This window comes from Rattus norvegicus, chromosome 10 (genome assembly GCF_021556685.1).
Source record: "Rattus norvegicus strain SHRSP/BbbUtx chromosome 10, alternate assembly SHRSP_T2T, whole genome shotgun sequence".
Classification (NCBI taxonomy): Eukaryota; Metazoa; Chordata; class Mammalia; order Rodentia; family Muridae; genus Rattus; species Rattus norvegicus.
This window is the reverse complement of record NC_141543.1, coordinates 111186696-111198736: the sequence shown is the minus strand read 5'-3', so window position 1 is coordinate 111198736 and position 12041 is coordinate 111186696. Positions and strand designations below refer to the sequence as shown.

General features: G+C 51.9%; 1 long non-coding RNA gene across 1 annotated transcript; it reads right to left on the bottom strand.

Moving 5' to 3' along the window:
* Positions 1-3306: 3306 nt before the first annotated feature.
* On the bottom strand, positions 3307-10387 carry LOC148003210 (uncharacterized). The gene is made up of 2 exons (XR_015631369.1): positions 9720-10387; positions 3307-4272 (listed from the first exon to the last, which is right to left on the bottom strand). It is a non-coding gene; the product is annotated as an uncharacterized LOC148003210 (long non-coding RNA).
* Between the last annotated feature and the right edge of the window lie 1654 nt (positions 10388-12041).

The following is a 12041-nucleotide window of genomic DNA, read 5'->3' as shown; positions in this document are numbered from 1 at the left end:
AAGCGATCCTGCCAAATGGTTGATTGGCTCCAGTGAGGTTAGTTCTGATCAATTATTAAGCAATACTTTAATATTTTAAGAGCTTGCTCAATCACAGAGAAATGAAAGCATTTCATGATTTTTTTCCTCTTACATACGTCTTCCAAAAAAAAAAAAAAAAAAAAAAACCCAACCCTAAAACAAATGCAGATATAGTGGTGTCTTTTTTCAATATCCTCTCTGTCATTTTTTTGTCTTTGAATTTTTTTTTCCTCACCTCATCTGGATGACTAGAGCCTCAGTGGGCGCTGAGAAGAAACGTGTGGATAGACTGGTTTATGTTTTCTAAGTTTCAAACATCCACCTTTGTGTATGAGCATCCTGAGCTGCTCCTAGCTTACTAATTGTAGTATTTTAATAAGAATGGCTTCCATAGGCTCATATATGTGAATGCTTGGTCCACAGTTGGTGGAACTGTTTTGGAAGGATTAGTAAATATGGCCTTGTTGGAGGAGGTGTGTTAGTGTTCTCCTCTTCCTCCTCCTCCTCCTCCTCTTCCTCTTCCTCTTCTTCCTCCTCCTCTTCCTCTTCAGAATATAAGCTCTCAGCTAACATCATGCCTATCTCCCTGCCATCATGCTCCCTGCCATGATGGTCATGACTCACCCTCTGGAACTGTAATCCCCAGTAAACTCCTTTTTCTTTAAATTGCCTCTGTCGATCATGGTGCCTCTTCACAGCAATGGAAGAGTAACTACAACCCAGTCTGTCTTCAGAGCCCCTGGAACCATGCCTTATGGGAGATGCAGACCTCTCCTCCTAGGCTGACCCCTGTCTGTTCTCCATAGACCTGGTCCCCCACTCCTCTCTTGCTCCACAAGGTCAGTCTTTCCAGGATTAATAATTGAGAATCTGAGTAGAGAATGGGGAGAACTGAAGTAGAGAGCACATGTTACGTTATAGGCACAACCCCTAGAATAAGAGGAGAGTGACCTCACATCTTATTCTGTGATCAAGTGTCCATTTGGAGTCTAATGCCTCTATTCAACCATCCACTCATCCATCCATTCAACCATTGATCCATCTACCCACCTATCCACTCATTCATCCATCCATCCACTCATCTATCCATCCATCTATCTTCTCATTGGCCTATCCACTTACACATCGGCTTATCGCCTATCCACCCAGCATCCTTCTATTAACTTCTATCTTAGGGTTTTACCGCTGTAAACAGACACCATCACCCAGGCAACTCTTATAAAGGACAACTCTGTAGGAAAATTCCCAACAATAAGCTTATTAGTCCAGCTGGGGTCTCTGAGAGATTGGAGACTCTAGTTCCTCAGCCAGGGAGATGGGGATGAATAGGTACATAGGTGATAGATAGGTGAACATTGGAAGATGGATGCCCAGTTGAAGGAATTGATGGATAGATGAATGGTGTATATCTGGGTCAATGGGTAGATGGATGGATGGATGGTAGGTAGAGGGTGGATGGGTCATTGGGTGGTTAGTAAATGTCTGGTGGGTGGGTGAGTGGTGGATAGATAGTGTGGTGGTTTGTATTTGATTGGCCCAGGGAGTGGCACTATTACAAGGTATGTTGGAGGAAGTATGTCCCTGTGGGGATTGACTTTGAGACCCTCCTCCTAGCCTCCTGGGAGCCAGTCTTCTCCTGTTTGCCTTCTGAACAAGATATAGAACTCTCAATTCCTCCAGCACCACGCCTGCCTGGATGCTGCCAAGCTTCACGATGTGATAATGGACTGAACCTCAGAACCAGTAAGCCAGCCCCACTTAAATGTTGTCCTTTATGTAGCTTTGTGTAGTTTTTTTGTTGTTTGTCCGTCCTGTGGTCCTGAACTTTGCTTTCGGTCCTTTTTTTTTTTTTGGAATTGCCCCTGGAATTGTTTATGGTCTTTATCTGCTACAGGCTTGCAGATATGACCGACAAGCATATAATTTCAGTCTGTCAAACAAGGACTCCCCCACCCTTCCTCTGGGGGTCCAAATGAGGATCGCTGTGAAGTGGCCCTCATGCCGGGCAACCTCCAGTACTTTCTACCTGCCCATCTTCCAGGGTAAGCTTATTGGAGGAGGGTGTCTTAGTCAGGCTTTCTGTCCTGTTTTAAAACACTGGAACATAAACAACAAGTCTGGGTCGGGGTTGGGAGGGTTAATTTCATCTTGAAACTTTTCAGGTCACACACTGCCACTCAAGGAAGACGGAAGGAACTCAAACTGAGTAGGAATGTGGAGGCTGGAGCTGTTGTAGAGGCCCTGGAGGAGTCTGATGAGCTCCATTTGTTTTTCTTTATACTCCAAGGACCATCTACCCAGACGTAGCACCAACCGCAATAGGCTGGCCCCTCCCACATCGACTGCTGGCCAATCTGGGGGGGGAGGGGCAATTCTCAATTGTTTCCCTCTTCTCAAAGGGTGTCAAGGCTTTGTGGCATTTCCATAAATTACTCAAAATCACTTGGCTTGTTTAGATCATACTTCCTAATTAATGCAGACCTTTAAGATTGTTTTGAGTTTGCAAAGTTTTCTTAAATGGGCCAGTATTTTAAACTCCAATAGCCTCCGCCTCCCAACCCAGATTCTCTCTCTCTCTCTCTGTCCGCCGGGTTTCCCAAGCCCCCGGCTTCCGCTCATGGTGGAAGTCTTACCACACAGCTGGCACAGAGGAATCAGCTTTTGACTTTTCTGAACTCCAAGTCTCACCAGCCGAGAGCATTTTGTAATTGATTTGCCGCCATACAATTCACAGGTGACTAACATGCCCCAAAGCTCCTCAGCGGCTCCTGGCAACGTACTTGGCTGCCTCTGTGTGCGCTGTCTGCTGCACACGTCACCTGCGCGTGGGCGGATGTGAGGCAGGAGCCTCAACACCCCACACAATGGCTGAGCTGGCCCTCTCAGCCTTTCATACATTCCCTGGGTTCGATAACAGGGTTTGCCTTAGCTCCTCAGTCAGTGTATCCTAAAGACGGTCCCTGAAATATTTATTAAGAAGAAGATCTATTTTTAACTGGGGCTGATTTCAGTTCTATTATTCATACAGCCTCGCAGGGCAGACCTCACGCTTTTGTGCTCGGAGAGAGTGAAACATACCAGAGGCACATCCACAGCCAGAACCTGGGGCTCGGGGAGGGCAAGGGGTTTGGAGGCTGCGGGTGAGAAACAGCTGTTTGATGTCACTCACGGGATCTCCCAAAGGTCCTTGGTCAGCTCACTCTGCTCTTACTTTTTAACATAGACTCACCTCCATCCCCTTCCGGCCCTTCTGAGGCCCCCCTCTCCCAAAAAGATCACCAGAAATCGTCCTGGGAGGCCTCAGCCTGTCTAGAACAGGGAGAACCATCTTTATTAAACGCACCTGCTTCCCTGGCCGGCTCCCGCTGACAAGGTCTTGAAAAACAAGCTGGGATCTGTCAGAACCTTAACAGGCACATGCCTCCTTACCGAATCAGAGAAGACAGATGGTGAAGGTACCAGAGGGGTGACCTGCTGAGGGACAAGGTTTGGAACCCTATCTTCCTTCACTCCTGAAATGTCTGCGTATAAATCTAATGAGCATCTCTCCCCTGGAGCCAGAAGGAGGCCCCTGCACAGACTGAGCTGAGGAAGGAACATGCTGGGGTCAGGCCGATGAGGAAGGATCCTGAGCTCTCAAGCATATGAGGGACCTAGGGCAGGGCCCTATTTTGGCTGAAAATGGGTGTCCCACCCCCCCCCAACCCCGCTTGTGCCTCCCAGACACTGCTGAGCTCAAGAGGATATTCTGCCTGTACTCCTTGTCTTTCTGTCCTGTTGGCCAGAGGGCAGGAGATAGGCAGACACATGGTGTCATCTGATGCCAGGCTGGTGCCTGAGGCACCTTTGTAAGTTCACCACCCCCCTCCCCAGCCTCTCTGCATCTTGCATTGTCAACCTGCAAATGAAGAGTCCATCCTTAGAGACCCCAGTTCCTCCTCCCTCACACCAGGGACACAGTGTCTAGGCAATGCTCACACAGTCTCTGCCCCCCCCTCCCCCAGGAGTGGCTGAGATGTCCAGGGTGCCATACAGGGTCCCATTGTCTTGGGATGTCCTTTTCTATTCCCAGAGACTGGCAGAGTGGGAAGGGCCCGTGCAGGTGTCCGACTCCTGGATTAACGCCTCCGTGCCAGCTTGATCTTGCTGAGAGAAACCGGGGTGGTTGACAAGGCTGGGAGGCCTGGTGGTCTCAGACCATCTGGTGCACATTCAGGCAAGGGAGACGGGTACTGGAACATGTAGGTCAGCCTGAAGGGGCACATAAAACCCAATTATTCACCACTGTGAAGGGAGCTGAGAGTCTTCTGGCCTCAGGGAAGGTGGCTGGGTCAGAGTGGTTGGCTGGCTCTGTTCAACCTCACCTGCCTTCTGGCTCTTGGGGCCCAGAGCCTCAGATAGACTCCAATTGGACAGCAGGAAGCAAGAGAAGGTACAGAACCTTCCCTGTGTTCACCCTGCATGGAGAACTCCTGTGCTGCCTCAATCCCTGATTCTCCCTGCTCTCTTCCTACAGAACACACAGCTGGAGCAAACCCACAGATGGGGGTTATTGTCCCCTCAGACCTAAATATGACACTCCCCTAGAGACCCCTCCTCCATGGCTCCAGTGCCTCCCTTCACAGCTCCTCACGACCTCCTACAGTGTCCTCCTTCCTCCTCTGCAGCTCCTCGTGGATGCTTCCAGATCGCTGTCCTGCCTGCCCTTCCTGAAGCTCATAGGTTCCCAGTAGCCTCCTGGGGCAACGCCCAAAGCACATCACCCTGTTGAGAACTACAAGGTCACAGCTAAGGGTCTTCAATGAATGCCTGCCCCGCACAGTTTCAATTGCTCGTTCATGAAGTGCCTTGAAGCTATCCCTGCCACGGCAGAGCAGAAGACATTCCTCCTGGGTCATTCCTCCTGGGTCGATGTTCCATTTCCCCATACCCCACTGACGGTTGTGATCAGGCAGTGTTTTATTGCCAACTTTGCCCTAGGGTGAGGTTTGACTCCCAGGTCCATCAGAACTTGGGTAGGAGCAATCCTCTGCACATGGGGGCCCCACTGCTGACAAGGGACAATCCTGACATGACCCAGCTGAGGCCTTGGGGGCTGGGGGCTCTGAGAGCAGAACCCCAGGAGCCAAGGCTAAGGCCATTGGCATCTCTACCTTATTCATAGGGACTGAGTGGTAAAGTCTGCAGCAGTCCATCCTAAAGGATACTGCCTCTCCCTGGCCCTGGGATTTTACCTTGGGCGTCCTATCTGCATGCCTATGTCTGGCAGAGGTTGAAGGAAAGAGGGTGTGGGGTACAGCACTTGGCAGTCACCTCACCTCTTCACCTCCTCCCTCGGTCTGTGTGGTATCCCAGGGGTGAGCCACCCCTCTCAGCGCCTGGCCCCCGGCTGCAGAGCACAGGAGCACCTGACCCAGAGATGGAGATTCCCTTCCTTCCCCATCTTGGCTGAGGGCTGCCCCACAGTGTGCCAAGGTGCTGGGGCGAAAGTGCTGTGCAAAGCCTTTGGATGGCCGAGTTATTGCCTTTATTTATGTCCCTCTGTGGAGTGGCTTGAGGCTTCCCAGTAGCAAAACACTCCGGAAACAATCGAAAGCAGTCAGGGTCTTGACCACAGGAATTTTGGAAGCTGGAGACTCAAGAGCCTACACTTGGCTCTATGGAGATACCTCTGAGAGGGCAGGAAGGCAGCTGGGGGCGTTAGGAGGGGCTGAACAGGTGGCCTGAGCCTCAGCTGTGTTGAGGCCATGGTGCCCTGTGGGCTTTGTGGATGGGCCAATGAAGGGAGGCTGAGAATCCATCCAGTGTAACAGTGGACTGGGCTTCTGCCTGTCCTGTGCTCACTGACATTCAGACATGAAAGGCGCATGGACTCACAGCAGGAGAGAATCTGTCAGGACTCAAACCAAGGCTCGGGAGAGGGCACGATGCCCCTTTAAACCTCTGCTTTGTTTTAAAGACAGACTTCACTGGGTAACTCTGGCTGCCTGGAACCTGCTATGTAGACCAGGCTGGCCTCAAACTCACACACAGAGATACATGCCCCTGCCTCTACCTCCTGAGTGCTGAGATTAAAGGATGCACCACTACGCAGCCTCTCAAACACAAGGTACCCGTGGAGGAGTCCTTGTGCCTTCCACACACCATACAAACAACCTTTTCCTTTGCCTGTTTTCCCAGCTCCGATATGCAGGGCCATAATAGCTTGAATGGCTTCCTCCACCAGGCCATTGAAGCTGGCAGAACAAAAGCCACCTGGGGCTGGCTCATGCAGACAGGACCTTGTTGGAAAGGCACCTGTGGCCTGGAAGGCCAAACGGAAACTGGGAAGCAGCAGGAGCTGAGCGCTGGGGACCCTTATCTGTTAGGATCCTGGCTGAGGCAGCCTGACACAAAAGCCTGAGACAGGCTGCCCATAATGGCAAGGTCGCCTTCTCGTTCTCTCCTAGGTCATGTGGTCAGTGGGCGACTCCTCAGAGACCCAGTGGCCATGTCACAAGGAAAAGAGAAAGCCACCTGGAAGATGTGAAATGCCCTGACCAGAGTCACTTGTGTCTCAGTGACATCCAAAGCCACAGAAGGACCGGAGACTGAGTTAACCACAGAGACGATTTGACCAGCCACATCGTGGAGGGACCCCCAAACTTAAATAATGGGTTTGGGGCCTTCTGGGTTGGCAACTGCTTCAGGGTACAAGGAAAGCACAGGAGCTGGGTGCCTCTCACCAGCACAACAACCTTTGAAACCAATCACAATGATTACTAGCCCGGCATTTGGGGCCTGTGGTGACTCCGGGGAATTAGTTTCAGAACTGAGGTAGACTACTGTGTGCTCAGCTGGTCTCTTAAAGATTTATTTATTTATTATTTTATATATGTGAATACACTGTCTTCAGACACACCAGAAGAGGGCATTAGATCCCATTACAGATGATTGTGAGACACGATGTAGTTGCTGGGAATTGAACTCAGGACCTCTGGAAGAGCAGTCAGTGCTCTTAACCGCTGAGCCATCTCTCCAGCCCCCTCAGCTGGTCTCTTTTTTTTTTTTTTTTTTTTGGTTCTTTTTTTTCCCGGAGCTGGGGAGCGAACCCAGGGCCTTGCGCTTCCTAGGTAAGCGCTCTACCACTGAGCTAAATCCCCAGCCCCTCAGCTGGTCTCTTAAGAGCTGGAGACCTGGCCACACAGGGGAGACCCACCGGCTTGCCTTCAGAGTGTCAGAACACTTTCTAAACATCAGTGGCACTTCTCGGCGTCCCTGTGACAGTTCACCCCTTTCAGATAGCTTTTGGGAATGCCAGACCGTGACTATGCTCAGAAAAGCTGGGCCGGGGAGAGTATGGCTGGAGGAGCCAGCAGACTCTGATTGGAGGAGGCCAATATCCAAGATAAACTCCTGAACCCGGGTCTGGTCTCCTCATCTGCATCTGGGCAAAGCAGGTAGACTGTGTGGACCGGCATGTCTGCTCTATAATGGATACATTGAAGCAAACGCTGCCATCAGCCAGGGGAATCACAATCAGGGCTGGCCCACCCACGAGAGGATTTGCACTAGGGTAAAAGGCACTGGCAAGGGGGCTTGTGCTGTGTGGTTGTGGGGTACAGTCCCTGGAGCGTTGAGCATTCTAGAGCTGGGAGGAAGAATGGAAGCTCCTGGAGACTGGGGTTGGATGTGGGAAGCTGGTGTTTAGTGGGACAAGGCGTCAGTTTGGGAAGATGGAAATGTTCCAGAGGTGAACCGAGGTGGTGGCTGCATAGCAATGGAGCTGGACTTGCTCTCCCTGACAGTGAACTTAAAAATGGCTGAGGCAGCTAATACAGAGTTTAAGTTATAAATTAAAAAAGAGAGAGACTTAAAAAAGAAAAACAGCCACAGGCCAGCCAAGGTTACATAGTAGTAAGACCCTGCCTCAAAACAAACAAAGTAAAGCAAAACCAGACGGGCTAGAGTGCAATGACCCCACAGTGCTGCTGCTCTGAGTACCTCTTCCTTCCTGTCCCTTACCAGCCCTGTCAGAGCCTGTGGAGCCTGGGACGACTGTTGCTTATTTACCTGCCTGAGAACCCTGTGTTGTGAGTGACCGCCTTGGTGGAATGAAGATGTAAGACCTTTCTAGCCCTGCTCCGTTTGGCTCTCAGACTGTTGAACCCAATAGTCTGCCAGGCGTTGGGACTACCCTAGGAATTTCTGGCTGGGAAAGGGGAAAAGCTGGTGGTGCCTGGTGCCAGCCAGGAGATCCTGTCATTTGGAAAGTGGCTCTATACCATTCTGACAACTTGTCAGACAACTTTGCAAGAGCCTAGAGCAGAGACAGTGATGGGCGGGGCCACACCTGGACCAAGACTTCTCAGCTCTGCAAACCTCTTGCCTTCTATTCTAACCTAAGCCTAATGGCCGAAACCCAACATGGATCTGGACAGGGAACACTGGAGCACAGCTGAACTCTTTGTTCCTCTTTCCAATGTGGACACAGGAACAAATCTCTGTTTTTTGTTTTGTTTTGTTTTAAATGTTGCTTCGCTCTTTATTAACCTGTTGAGCATGAGAATCAAAACCAAACTGGTCAGGGCTGCCAGAGACTGGGCAGTGACCAAACCCCTCAAAGGCAGGAACAACCAAGACAGCTGTGTTTACTGAGTGCTTCTGCCCACCAAGAGCATTCTACGAATCTTGTAGGTTTGTCTGAGGACACAGGACAGGTGAGCAGGGCGGCCCCCAACCTGGGAGACACGCCCAGTTCCAAGCTGGAGCACAAGGAGAAGCAGACACTTAGGAGTGCTACACCCATGGCCCCAGAACCATGGATCCTCCTTAGGGGAGCACACCCATGCCTAAGTGAGCTATCTCATCCCGATTCATCCACAAGGACCAACTCCTTTATTACTGGGATGTGGCTCTTACATCTAGAAGGTTCCATCCACTGGCTTGGCACATGCTCACTCCTCAGTTAGCCCAGCTTCAACTGTGAGTCCAAGGGCTCCACCCCACCCCCACCGTCACCCCAGCTCACACAGTGTCCCAAGAACAACACAGACAAAGCCAGTGTGCCTTGTCCTGTTGCCTAGGAAGAAGTAGAGGACTTGTATACAGTAAGAAGCCAAGACACCCCCTTGCCACCCCACTAGGGCTAGTTTAGCACCTCTCCTCGTGTTTCTTCCTGTGCCTTACCCAATCCCAGCACCCTGCTGTCAGTACAAGTACCAGTGAGAGTCTGTGTGGGACAGTGAGAGAAGGGGGAGGTGAGGGAGAGGGGAGGGGAGGGGGGAGGGGAGGGAGAGGGGAGGAGGAGGGGAGGGCACCCACACAGTGGCCTACAAAGGTGGGCTCAGCTGAGGGTGGTTGGGCTGCTAAACGCTTCAGCAGAAGATCAATTCTGCAAAGCAATTTGTCCCCTCTCCAGCTGGCCCCAGGAGGCTTGACTTAATCACTCTGGAACAATATCAGAAGATGGCTGGGATGCACAAGTCCCAGCTTCCCCGGAAAGGAAACAATTGACAACAGGAGAGTCCCCAGGGCAGAGCCCAGACAGCTTCATTAAGTCCCCAAGTGTCCCCCTACGCTTGCCCCTCCCACCTTTACCTCCATCCCCCACCCCCAGAACTGTAGTGCTCCTGTGGTTCCTCCTCCCTCACTGGAAGGAAGAACCACACTGGGCTGCCATCAAGGGAGGGCGTGAGGCTGCATGGAGACAGACTCACCTTACAGACTCTGAACAGGCAGTAAGACACGGCTTGCCGTGTGGTTCTCCGGTTCTCCAGGCACCAGTGTTTCCCAGTGTGTGTCTCCTGGTCTGTTTCTGTCATCATGCCTACCTATGTCCACACCTGGGTGGTGGTGATCATGGGCTGAGCTGCCACGGTCGTCGGTGGGGTACCCTGAACTGGGAGGCAAAGAACCTTTCAGAGACAGGCACACAGCCAGGGCAGGGGGCAGGGGGAGAGGGGGGAGGGGACAGGGGAAGAGGGAGAGGTGGGGGGAGGGGGCAGGGGGCAGGAGGGAAGGGGAAGGGCAGGAGGGAGGGGGCAGGAGGGAGGGGGAGGGGGAGGGGGCAGGAGGGAGGGGGAGGGGTGGGGAAGGGGCAGGGGAGGGGGAGGGGGAGGGGGAGAGGGGGAAGGCTGAGCCTCTGTCCTTAGTTCTGAAGGGTCACAGAAGACACAGTCTCCAAGAGAAAAGAGACTGATACTTGGCCCTCCTCAGAGCCTGGGTTCCCAGGAACAGCTTTCGTGAAAAAATAAATAAATAAATAAAAAGAACAGTGGAGAAATATTTTCTATGAATGGTCTGATCACCCTGCCTGTAGCAGGCAGCATCAGACAAGCAGGCAAGCAGACTTGCCAATGAGATGGGGGTGGCCCCCTCCCCTGGGGCATGGGATTCCTCTCTCCTAGACCTACTCGCCCCATCCTCCGATCCTCCGAAAAGCTGTCCCTCCCCTTATCTCCCCGCCTTCCATCCTTTTAAGGCGAACGCTGTAGATTTAAACCACAAATTAAATTTTTAATGAAACCACACAAGAGTAGTGCCCGGTGTGGTGCAATATTGATGAGATTGCAGTGTCCGGCCCACAGGAGCTCACCCCAGAAAGCTTTTTAGGATGTTATGCAATATGGAGCCAAATTAATTATTGGCATCAAAGGCTCTGCGCCTCTGTAGAGCTGCTGGGCCAGTGGGTGTAAAACAGGCACTTTTCATTGTTGTCAGCTCCAATGGCAGTCACAGGAAGAAGGCGATGACTTCACAGAAGCAAATACGAGAGAGAGAGAGAGAGAGAGAGAGAGAGAGAGAGAGAGAGAGAGAGAGAGAGAGCGGTGTGATGCCCAGGGTGTAGGGGAAAGAGAGGGCTGGGAGGGAGCAAAGAGGCAGGAGAGAGAAAGAGATAATACATATGCCGAGAGGCAAAATGATGAAGGGAGAGATGTGTGTACTTAGGGGGAGGGCAAGAATGAGAGAGAGAGAGAGAGAGAGAGAGAGAGAGAGAGAGAGAGAGAGAGAGAGCTCTAGCACAGATGAGTATTTAAGACTCTTTACAGATACCGCAGTGAGATGCAGCAATTTCCACCAGCCATGTGCTTGGCTCCTGTCGCCTTCTGTCGCTCCCACCTGCACTCCCAAGCACCCCCTACTCAAAGGGGCCATGGGCGAGACCTAAAATGCCTCCCGCTGGGCATTACACCCTGTGATTCTTCCCCACTGCAAGAGCAGGACCCATACCTAGCTATAACGATGCATAGTACCCAGAGTCTGGCCACGAGAGAGTGAGCTTCCTGGTGGCCAGGTCTCTCCCAGCCCTGGCTAGACACCAGCACTTCCTCTCCCCTCAGATGCTCCCAGGCCACTCAGGACAACATGGCCCGGAAGGAGAAGCATCCTGGCCTCTGCAGGCAGGGATCTTGTGAGAGCCTCCCAGGAGATCAGGCAGGCCTGTCCAGAACAATGGGAGAGCAGACCCCTCCTTGGCCCCTCTCCCCTGAGCCAGCACCCTACACTCTGGCCTTTCCAACTAAGTCATACGCTGGCTCCTCTGCCTGGGAGGTGGAGAAAGCCCCTCTCAGAGTTAAGAAATCAAGGCTCCCAAGTCGCAGTGACTTGTCCAAGGCTTTGGGACTAAAGCAACCACAGAGGGTCTCTGGTCTCAGGTACAGCCTATATACTCAGCCCTCACTGAGCCTTCCTACCCAGGCCAACCTCTGTGGGCACCCAAAGCTACTGTTAATTTGCAGGTCTAGACAAGACTACTTTTGGCCTCTATCTTAGGAGGTCAAAGAGCTGGGAAAGGGCCAAGGTTACCTCATTATAGGTGTGATGAGAGAATAAGGTGGCCAGGCAGGCGTGGGAGAGTGCATCTAATCCTAGTTCCTGGGAGGCAGAAGCCTGCGGATCTCTGTGAGTTTAAGCCCAGCCTAGTCCACATACCCAGTTCTGTTCTAGGCCAGTCAGGGATACCTAGTGAGACCTTGTCTCAGAAATAACAAGCAAACAAACAAATAACTTTTTAAAAGGATACGTAGACAGGTTGAAGG